Source organism: Anopheles moucheti, chromosome 3, assembly GCF_943734755.1.
Source record: "Anopheles moucheti chromosome 3, idAnoMoucSN_F20_07, whole genome shotgun sequence".
Lineage (NCBI taxonomy): Eukaryota > Metazoa > Arthropoda > Insecta > Diptera > Culicidae > Anopheles > Anopheles moucheti.
In genome coordinates, this window is record NC_069141.1 from 37,267,558 (window position 1) to 37,277,721 (window position 10,164).

Consider the following 10,164-nt stretch of genomic DNA (forward strand, 5'->3'; position numbering starts at 1 on the left):
AACGCGAACACATTTTCGAAATATTTAATATTATTTTTTCATTTATTTTTTCTTACAATTTAACGGCTTATTCAGTATGATCAACATCGTTTTTTTGATTTTTAAATAATTAATGTTAATAGTTAATAAGTTGGGACAAAATTTATGAGACATTTTGGCAATTCATGAGACATTTATGAGATATTACATGTAAGAATATGGGAATTGTTGATTATTAGAAGAAAACGTCGACAACAAAACTTTATAAGCTTTAAGAATTGTTTAAAATTATCACAACGGTTAATCTGTCCTTCTTAAACTTATGTTGGAGTACGAGGTACCTTATCAACTGCTGCACTAAAACCCTGGGATTTATTAAAAGCTTCAACTACACCGAACATTGATGGGTATCCATAAATGCCTTAATCAAATTTCATTTGAGACTAAGATCATTTACAAAAGTCAAGAAGCCAATTACATATTGCATTCATATTTCAATATTCAAACTTCCTAGATCCTCAGATGGCAATAAGGGAGTTAATCGTTAAACCAAACAGGTTTTTGATATACCACAAATCAAATATATTGATTTATTGATATATATATCAAATAATATATCAAATATATATAAATATAAATAACTCCTTGTAGTAAGTTTTCGAAAAAAATCTTTCAAAGACTAAAATTTCTGACATATCTCAAGTACATCAGCAGCAAATCACCACGACAAAGGTTCCCGACAAGCTTTGTCGGCTTACGAACCACGCCTTTATCAAAGCGAGTAAAGGATGTTCAACCGGTTCCGTTCCACGATGCTTTCAGGCACCTTGTTTTCACAGCTAAAAGAATCGTCTCCCTGTTTTGCCGTTCGGTTGCGTTTCGTCTAAAACAGTGCAACTGCAGCTCTATGGATGTTGCGAAGTAAACCATTATGTTTACCAGGAGTGCTGCAATGCCCTCCGTACACCAGGACCAAACTTCAGCCAAGAAAGAGACCAATACCTGCCCAGTCCATAATTCTTCGATCGAAACCCCAAAACACGAAAGGGGGAGGCAATGATCAATTCGCAATTTTTTGCTCGATTTCTCGCAGGTTCGTCGCTTACCGCAACGCACCGCAAAGCGGCTTCTGCGATCGAGAGAAATGAACAAAAGAAGCGACGAATACTTTCCTTCTGCCGTGGACCAAGATGGAGCGGCAAGAAAGAAAAACAAGATCATCCAAAAGGCTCACGATCACGTTCACCTTTAGCGGCTCGCGCCCTTTGTCGGTCGGCAAGAGAACAAAGGAGAATATCCCGATCGCGTCGCGAAGCGAACCAATGATTGGCTAATGATATCGAACGGATCATTATTTATGCCTTTGTTGCGCAAGGCTCGCGCACACGCACGCACGTACTTTGCCTCTGCGCGGCGCCGTACATGCCTTGCGTTCGTCCTTACGTCCACTTTTCTCACGAGTTCTCACAACTTCACACGTTGCGGCTGGTCCGGTGGAAAGCAAATCTGTACCACTTCCATAGCCTCCAAACCAGATACACGAACACAGACAAGCACACTCGCAAGCAGAGCGGGTGTAATGTTTCGGGATCGAAGCATAATTAATAGTTTTGGGTTCTCCGATTAGGGCAAAACGGTTGCGCCCATACGTTCGCGTTTGAGGGGAACAACGGTGGGGTCGGTGGGGGTAGGGTGGCGGATCGGGGGTAATCGAGGGAGAAAAGAAAACAAAAACACAACCTATTAGCGAGGTTGATTACAGGCCGGCGTTTGTGGTTTTGCCTTAACACCTTACCGAAATAAGGGAGATAAATCGATGCTTCCTGCGCCCTGAAGCCTTCTTGTGGCTTCCATTGTGTCCTGACGCACTTGCCGATCAAAAAAGGATCATCCAGTTGAACGTGGAGTCCGAGAGACTATCGTTATTGCATGAGGTTACGAATTCGAGCCTTTGATCAAACTCCTTCCAAAGCACTTCCAAAGAACAGATTCGGCTGCGGTTTCCATTGTGTTGCACCGGGCTCGTTTCTCAAGTGACAACAGTTGCTGGTTGGCGGCACGGCAGATCGAGCGGTTCCCATGGATGCTTAGAACTGGTTCAATGTTCAATGTTACCACAAAGCTACACAAAGGGACGATAGTTTTGCAATACCACAGGGAAATAAGTATGACCATTTTCGGTTCGCCGGAAGGGAGTGCACAAAGAGACGTCCGATTGAAATTATGTGGCTGGAGCAATAGTTTGCTACCACTTATTGTAATATACACTTTTTCAACTCTATAGTCTAATAAGCTCAAAGATTTGCTTCAATGTTTTATGTTTGTGAAATCTAATCATTAAAGCGCTTAAATTCTTAAACAAAGGATTAAGGAATTTTGAAGTTTTCTTCTTAATTAATTTTTAATTAGTCATAGAAATCAAAAAGAGAGAAACGGACTTGGGACGGACTTGCAGCAGGTTGTAAAGAACTGACTAAATCCTTCAAGATAGTCTAGGTATGCTTCTAAACTTTTTAATTAGGCAAGTTGCCTGATACGACAACATGGTTATTGATAGGCTTGAAACACATAAAAAAATCATGTATGAAATTTATTATTAAGTTGTTATATGTACAATTAGTTGTGGTGCTCGTTGTCAACAAAATCATAATTTATATACGTCAAACTAGCTTTCTTTTTTTTTCGTTAGAACGGCCTGGCCGTATCGACATCAAACTAGCTTTCTAGTAGTATCGCTGTAGCAATGCTATGAACAGGACAATCTTCAATCATTTTTAACTAACTTGCAACAATAATGTGCTGGCAATGCAAATCTTGATGTTGAGCTGTCGTCTAACTATCTTAGGACAATTCTTTGTGTTGATAGTCGTTTGAGGGTTCGACCTAGTAAGTTTACATCAAACCAGCAGCGGATCAAACGGTAGGCGGAGTATGCGGTCGCTTAGGGCCTCGCCATGTTGGAGACCCCAAAAAATTTGTGCCGATTGTGCGATTATTGGAAATGTAACAGTTATAAACAACATTTGTTTCTATGTGATAAATTCAATGCAGAAAAATATCGACTTTGTGACTTTAAAGTATAAACGAAATTGCACAAGGATTCCCGATAGTCGAGAAAAATTTCTTCGAAAACTACCAGTTTCCGAATGTATAGTACCAGGAGAGCATCCACTGAAGAGGTAGCTCCTGGTACTACGCCGTAAGGTATGCAATGTTTATACACTAACTTTGCAACCAACTTGCAATGCAATGCGCCGTAAGGTATGCAATGTTTATACACTGACTTCCATACAAACCAGCTGTTTTGAGATTTCCGATACCAGGAGAGCATGTCTCTCAAGAGGTAACACCTGGTACCAGCCGAGTACCAGGATGTTGCACAACACATGTTGCACAACACATGTTGCGCAACATGTGTTGCAAAACATCTGGTATGCAACATATGTCGCGCAACATGTGTTGCGCGACATATGTTGCGCAACTTCTGGCATGCAACATCTTACATGCAACAACTTGGGATTGCAACTACCGGGAAGCGCGTGATTTGTGCTTGTTCGACTGGTACCAGGTGTTACCTCTTGAAAAACATGCTCTCCTGGTATCGGAAATCTCAAAACAGTTGGTTTGTATGGAAAGTTAGTGTACATTGCATACCTTACGGCGGTTTTCGTACAAAATTGCTGTACTAGGTGCTACCTCTTCCGTGGATGCTCTCCTGGTATCGGCAATCTGAAAATAGCTGGTTTGTATGGAATTTCGTACCAGCCGACGAGAAGTTTGAGCGAGATGAAGGATGCTTTCCATTTCATCCATCTTCCTTACACTAGCGATCGCTCTCACGGGTTTGATAGTATGCAATAGCAATTGTGAAGGGCAAATTTGTCCCAAGCTGCAGAAGTCACCTCTTGAAAAACATGCTTTGCTGGTATCGGAAATCTCAAAACAGCTGGTTTGTAAGGAAAGTTAGTGTTTAAACATTGCATACCTTTCGGCGGTTTTCGTACAAAATTGCTGTACTAGGTGCTACCTCTTCCGTGGATGCTCTCTTGGTACTAGACATTCGAAAACTGGTAGTTTTCGAAGAAATTTTTCGCCACCAACGGAAAAGTTAGTGTTTAAACATTGCATACCTTTCGGCGGTTTTCGAGCAAAATTGCTGTACTAGGTGCTACCTCTTCCGTGGATGTTCTCCTGGTATCGGAAATCTGAAAACAGCTGGTTTGTATGGAATTTCGTACCAGCCGGCGTGAAGTTTGAGCGAGAGATAAGGGATACTTTCCATTTCTTCCATCTTCCTTACATTAGCGATCGCTCTCCCGGGTTTGATAGTATGCAATGCAATAGTGATGGGCAAATTTATTTCACACTGCAGGAGTCACCTCTTGAAAACCATGCTTTCCTAGTTTCGCAAATCTGAAAACAATTGTGTTGTTCATCGCCTAAAACATCAACATGAGCGAAACAGGTTTCTAAGAAATTTCTCTGATTGTTACCGTAAAGTAAACCGATTGAAAACTGTAGCTTGGGCGCAAAATCGTAGAAGGCCACTACTCAGGATTCGTAAATCCTGGACTACTCAGGATTCGTAAATGTACGTAAATCGTAGAAAATGTGATCCAAGTAGTGGCGTTATGGTTCTCCTTAGCGCATACAAACGCTTATATATAGAGACTAGCTTACTAGGCCCGTTTACAGGGCTACGCAACAGAACTCTGAGATGTACGCAAGGGAGCTTTCTTTCCGAGACTTTGCTGGTGTTGTTAAATCATGTTTTAAGTACACCTGCCTAATACCGATAATTCCGTAGCAAAATTAGAGGCCCTCCTTTAAAAATTCCGCCCTGGGCCTCCAAGGAGATTGATCCTCCACTGCATCAAACGTATGTTAATACACTATTGCATCTACTAGTATTTGGTATATAAGTAATGACGGTAATAAATCAATAGATTAATGAATTATTCTTAATATTTCAACTGGAAAATTACCATTATCAAAATTAAGAGCTTTACATGAAATTTAAACAATAATCCTATCCGAATGTATTGCCAACAGTCATGGAGTAAAATTAACATTTAGCATACAAATCGCCTATGGTTAACAATCGATAAACGCATCCAGTAGCACACTTTTCGAACGATACCACGTTACCCTTTTTCGTTCAAAAACCCGTGGAAAAATGCGATATACTACCCATTACCATCATTTTTCTTCCATTGATTGGTGAAGCTTGTTCGCATTATCATCCACGTCCGCAAAAAGTGTTCGCTTCACCAGCCGCAGCTGTGACTAATGATGATTGAAATCATTTTATGAATATGTTTGTTTGTTTCGCTGTCGATCGCAACTGTGCCACCGCTGGTACCGACTGCACGGACGGGTGTACTCACTGTACACTATATTTCACGACTGGAGTATGTGTTCCACCCTCACGGCCGTCACGGCCCGGTCCGTTCTAATGCCCAACAGTCCCAAACCCATCCGCTCGAGCGCCGCGCTGCAATGAAACGTTTCGACTAATGTGAGTTGAAATCGACCCGAAACGACACTTTTCTCAGGGCGAAACGAGAGGACCCCTAGTAGCGAGCCCCAATAGCGAGGCGCGCCTGCTCCTCAGTTGGGCAAATTTATTGTCACATAAATGCAATCGGAAAGGAATATGAAAAACAATAAATAAAACGATGTGCCGGGGTTAAAATATTCAAATCCATCCATCTTTCACGTGGCCCTGCCGGCAACACGGGAAAATCGCAGCTGCTTTATGCGGGCGTTTATCTTTCGTTGATTCAATTTGAGGCACAACTTTTGCATGCCATCATACCATCGCTGTGCGCGCCGGTACCGGCCGAAGGATTGATTGTGGAGTTTTTCGACGGCAAGAAGCAACCGTCTGCTGTTGCCTTTCTTCGTAGCGAATCGTTGGGCATGTGGGGATGGTGGAAGCAGGGTGCTTTTCATCATTTCTTCCCTTTCCAATCAAACCGAACTGCAAACCCCCCACCGGCCGAACAATCGATCGAGTTTGAAAGCGAACGCGAACGAATGAACAAATGAGAGCCATTAGTTTTCGACAACAACATTTTCGGTTCGGTACCATTTCGGTGTGGGATTTATTTCTATCAACTTCTCGGCATCGGGCTGAGGCAGAATGGAAGGTACATCGCAGGGGTAACATCCCTGCACGGCACCGAACGGAAGCGTTACAAGGATGGAAAAAAGGACGATCGAAAACCGATGCAGAAACGCATTCAAAGCTTCAAATGATCGCCAAACGGATTACGAAACGGCACCGTTATGGTTTCAACCACAAAGATGGAAAGAATGTTTGAACAAAGATAAACAAATGTTCTTTCTGTGCAGGTCCCATGGAGCGCAACGCTATCGGTTCGAGAACCGTGCGAAGAAGGCTAAGGACGTGAAGTGGTCCATTGACAAATCTAAACGCAAATGGAGACGCCTAGCTAGTTGTTGAGGCCGGAACAAAGAAGGCTAGAAAATGTGTTCTGGATAGGATGTTCACAGTGAAGGTAACAATAATAAGTCTGAAGATTTGTATATAATGTTTTGTAATCTATTCTTTTAATACTAAAAATCCTCCATTAAAACCTTTTTTTGGCAACATTGTTTATTTTTCCATGATCCAAAACTATTTGCAAAAGTCGTGCATGCTACTTAAATTATTGAGTGTATTTATTATGCCGAACACTGTTACCTCGCAAATGGGTTGTTGCTGGGATATTTTTAAACGACACAAATCCTGGCCAGATTTTCGTACGGCTAGTTACAGGATAACACGCGGTACTGCAGCAAAGCGAATACGGGCACAATTCGTAACGACCACGGCTAACAAATGATTATTGGTTTTACTTAACGATTTGGTGATAAAATGTCGAATAAATTGCCGAATGTCCACGACGCTGCACTTCGATAACGCTGCATTTGACCATTGCGAAAACCCTCGGCACTCGGCGATGCTTGTCTCTAATTTTTTTGTTTCGTTTCTAGGGAAACGACGACGGCTCTGTGCGACTGTACCTGATAGTTGTGGCATCCGTTGCAAGCCTATGCAAACTGTGCAAGTCGAATCCGCTGACGTACCGAACGATTATCGTGGCCAGCGGTGTCAGTGCCAACGATGGTGTGAAGAAGTTCGTGCGAGAATAATGATCATCCAGCGGTTGCACTGGATATCGTACGTTTTAGGGCAGGATTGCATTCCAAACATTAGCATTCACCGTATCCGGGTGCAGTCAGGTTGCAATCGTTTGCGTTTGCATAAGTCCCCTTGTCCCGGGCGTGTGTTCGATGTTTGGCTAGATTCGGTGCATAATCCTTTTTCGAAATGCTATAATTGTTTCGTGAGCAGTTTCTAGCGGATGTGTAAAACTCACCAGAGAATAATAAACAATATCCCAGTGTGTATGTGGAAAATTTATAAGCGTATTTGAAGCTTCCAGCAAACACAATTCCATCGCACATGCTGTCTGCGTTAATAGAAATAATAAAGAATGCGTTAAAGACTGACAGCAAATATATTTGCTTTATTGTAAGCTTTATGCTAGAATACTGCGAGATTTTTTATTTCTTGTGAGGGGCTATTTTGAGTCGCATTGAAAACTGAAACGTTTGTGCAGTTCGTGGCTTGTACGGCTTGTATAACCAATTAGTGGACCTCTATTTGGCTTTTATTTGCCTCTGCACGCAAAAAATGCTCTGTTGGCTTGCGTCATAGTAAGCGATTGACTATTTGTGAATTCAATTACTAAACAGTTCATAGTTAGACACAGTCCAGCTTGAACTTTCATTGTGTGAGTTGTTGGATCGTTTAATTACATCATTATTCCTTCATCCTTTAATAAGTCAGAGTTAGTCTTTGATACACTCGACTGGAATTAGTTGGATTTAATGTCAAAAAGAGTAAGAAAACATGCTAAAGATTGAAAAGGAACAAATGTTAACAAACCATCCAAAATCTAAACACTGGACACATACACGTCCAACATTCGCATAACCAGTTTGCTCACATTTACCTTGCGTCATAAGTTCTCGCACAGTTCTGGACTGGAATAATCAAGACACTTTTGTGGTATGTGCTTCCCCGTCCAAGAACAGGTTTCATAATGCGTCATTCTGAAGATGTCATGGACAGTTTCGATACTGTACTGTGGGTTCAGTTCTAAACAAGTCCCTTGATCGTGAAGGTTGCAATGTGTTGGCGCTTGTTGGTTTTGGGTTGCTTACTGGTGTGTTCCGTAGAGTGCAACGTAGGAAAGCGGCTGATGTGTTACTTCTCGAGCGATTCACCCAAAACGAAGGGCTACGGAAGGTACACAGCGAACGAGATTCCCGTGGAACTTTGTAGTGATGTGATCTATCGTGAAATATCGTTTCCCGAGTGGAAAAGTGGCTCGTATTTCTTTAACGTTTGTGCAAATTCCATGTTGGAGAAATTCTTAATACTAACAGTAAAACTGTATTCCAGAATGAAGAAATTCAACGCCTGGGTGTGTACATGTACACCATCAAGGCTCGATCGTCGACAGTGCGCAACCACATTTCAATAGTGGAACGAGGCAAAGAAGCGCTTTCGTACTCGATCATGGCCGAAATACCTGAGCGACGCCGTGCATACGTGAAGGCCGTGCTGGAGCTGTTGGAGCAGTACGGGCTGAACGGAGTGGAGATCGCATGGGAGTGGCCGGGAACACAGGTGAAATTTGGTGGCATCTCCAGTGATCGTGAGTCACTGATTTCGTTGCTGACCGATGTTCGGGCGGGACTCAAAACTCGCAATAAGGAACTTTTGTTCTTTGGAGCCGTCTATCCGAAGGTACTGCGGGAATCGTATCGAGTGACCAGCATCTGCCAGTTGGTGGACTTTGTGACACTGTTCACGTTCGATATGCGGCCACACACGAATAACGTAGCCGATGTGCATGCTCCAATGCGCAACCGATCCTTCGAGACGGAGTCAAATCGTGCAAGGACGAATATTGTAAGTGTGAAATATCATCCTTTTTTTACGACTACTTCCTAATGCTTGCTTGTGCTTCAAGGTCGACGGTGCAGAGACATGGATCGATTTTGGATGTGCTCCAAAAAAGATGATCTTAGGGTTAGGATTGTTTGGACAGGCGTACACCCTAGCCAATCCATCAATTTATAATGTGGGTGCTCCAACTGTTGGACCAGGAGCGGAAGGACAGTATTATTATGAAGGCTACTATCCTTACTATGAGGTACTGTGAAGATATCACTATCTAAGCAAACTCATCTTTGTATTTATGTGTTTATTGCAGCTTTGTCTCTTGATACGCAGCGGATGGAGCATATTTTATGATCCCATAGGTCAGATGCCTTTCGCCGTTCGTGGCAATCAGTGGATGAGCTACGAAGACACGAACTCCATTGGAGTGAAGCTGAGCTTCGTGCAGGAGAAGCGTCTTGGAGGCGTGATACTCCAGTATGTGGATTATGATGATTTTTGGGGATTCTGTGGGACGCGAAATCCACTTACCACCTACATCTATCAGCGATTGAAGCAAATCCCTTCGGATATAGGATTTGCTATTGAATGGAACAAGTAGGGGCTGGAAGAAGGGCAGTCACAATGTCTAATCAATATTCTTCGATAAGATGTTAATAATAAATCCATTATTGTGTAATTAAACACGGTGCGACAGAGTGTGATTTCGAAATGCCTTAGCTTTCGTTTTTACTCAAATAGGCTAAAAAATATCACATCTTGTTAAAAATTTTATTATAGGCGAAAAAAAGGAAGATTTGCGTTATTTGTGTAGGTTAGGCGCAGAACAACATGGCACATAATTCATAGTAAGTCCGAGTTGATATATTCAATCCTCAGCATTAAGCTAACCAAGAAAGGCAACGAATATTTAGCACTGTCATAAAACTGGGATTACTTTTCGCATCGCTTTATTCCCATGCTCAAAGTCGATCACCACCGTGCAAACCAGTTGGTTCGTTTGCTCAATCAATTTTTGCCCCCGTTAAGCTTATTCCTTATACAAATATTCCGAACTCATCACACATGGGTCCGTCGTCATGTTGGTAAGTTGAAATTTTATGAATGAACTCGCGGTATCAACTGCTAAGCCGCACACTCAAGCCTCTGCCCGCGAACAGGGACAAACTAATCGGTTGGACAGTTTGTGCTTCGAGTTGAGC

At 42.3% G+C, this 10,164-nt stretch overlaps 1 pseudogene; it reads left to right on the forward strand.

The window, feature by feature from the left end:
- Window positions 1-6,488: 6,488 nt before the first annotated feature.
- Window positions 6,489-9,563, forward strand: LOC128302670 (endochitinase-like; annotated as a pseudogene).
- The last annotated feature ends 601 nt before the right edge of the window (window positions 9,564-10,164 follow it).